The sequence below is a fragment of the Austrofundulus limnaeus genome, unplaced genomic scaffold (genome assembly GCF_001266775.1).
Source record: "Austrofundulus limnaeus strain Quisiro unplaced genomic scaffold, Austrofundulus_limnaeus-1.0 Scaffold1323, whole genome shotgun sequence".
NCBI lineage: Eukaryota > Metazoa > Chordata > Actinopteri > Cyprinodontiformes > Rivulidae > Austrofundulus > Austrofundulus limnaeus.
In genome coordinates this window covers 80553-81826 of record NW_013953725.1, presented here as the reverse complement: position 1 = coordinate 81826, position 1274 = coordinate 80553, and the positions used below count along the sequence as shown (strand labels likewise).

At 32.2% G+C, this 1274-nt stretch overlaps 1 protein-coding gene across 1 annotated transcript in view; it reads right to left on the bottom strand.

The window, feature by feature from the left end:
- Positions 1-392: 392 nt before the first annotated feature.
- Positions 393-1274, bottom strand: part of LOC106534974 (protein-tyrosine sulfotransferase 1) — a gene marked incomplete at its 5' end in the record, with an annotated part of 9994 nt that continues 9112 nt past the window's right edge. Inside the window, 1 exon segment of the mRNA XM_014031801.1 lies at positions 393-755.

The window sequence follows — 1274 nt, the reverse complement described above, 5'->3', positions numbered from 1 at the left end:
AAATGTATGTTTAAGAGAATGATAAAGATTAGATAGAATATGAAATGGTTTAATATGTAACCATTCAATTTGTTGAAAGACCTGGTGTTTTAACTGAAGATTATTATAGTTTGAATTTATAACTGAGAAAAAAAGGAGCAGATTTAAGATTTTTTCTTCTCTCTGCTACCTTTCATTTCATCATTGTTTTCTTTTTTATTGTACATGTAATTTTGTTTTTATGGACTGAATAAAGTTTGAAATAAATAAAAGAAGTGAGCTACAGTTTGTGTGAAGAATACTGATATGAAAAGTGAAACATCACTCATTAACCTGTAGAGTTCATCATCCATGAACCTCACCACACGTACAGTACTTGGCATGAAGACAAAATAAAGAATAGAAACAAGTAGTTGTTTTTTAAAAGCATTGTTTATCACAGTTGATACATCAAACTCATCAGTACCCATGAAACTGCACAATACAAAAGCAAAAATATAACAAAAACCTTAAAATAGGTATTGCATCTTCTAATATCTCACCCTTCATTCATAAATATTGTTTTTGATTTCAGTTGACTGTAGTTTCTTACAACAGAATCACAGTTTCTTCCTGAACAGCCATCATTCTTTAAAGTCGATGAGTTTAATGAGACAAAAGACAATCAGCAGACATTTGGTGAAAACCACCAGACTCTGGGAGTTCTTGTGAAAACAAGTAGTGAGAGCAGCACAGCTGATCCTGTGTTGTGATGAGGTCAGCACATCCACTGAAGCCTGCAGAAAAGAAAACATGAGAACATTTTTACACATTTGAAAGATTTCAGCATTCTGGTGCAGTGAGAAGGACGACTTATAACAACAGGATTAAACAACAGTTCACACAGTGTGTGAGTCCAGTGTAGTCTGGAGTTCACAGTGTTTCTAGCTGACTTGAATTTAGCAGAGCAGTAAAATATATTTCCCTTCTGACATGTTCTGCAGACAGAAACTAAGGCCCGGTCCTCATAAGAACTGTTTAACCTCCAAGAGCAATCTTTGTTTTTCCTAAAACATGGAGTCTTTGAAATATATTGTTAATTACCAGTAAAAAAATAAATAAACAAAAAAGAATCAGATTTTAGTTTTTTTAATTAAGCATTAGGTCTTGTAGAGTGAAAGCAGACTTACACATCGGATCAGAACCACAAACTACTAAAATTAAAGTTCATAATAAACTTTTCTCTTAACAATGTCTTTATTTATTAACTCATTATCCAATAATATGCACTCTTCTTTAAACGATCATGTATAAAT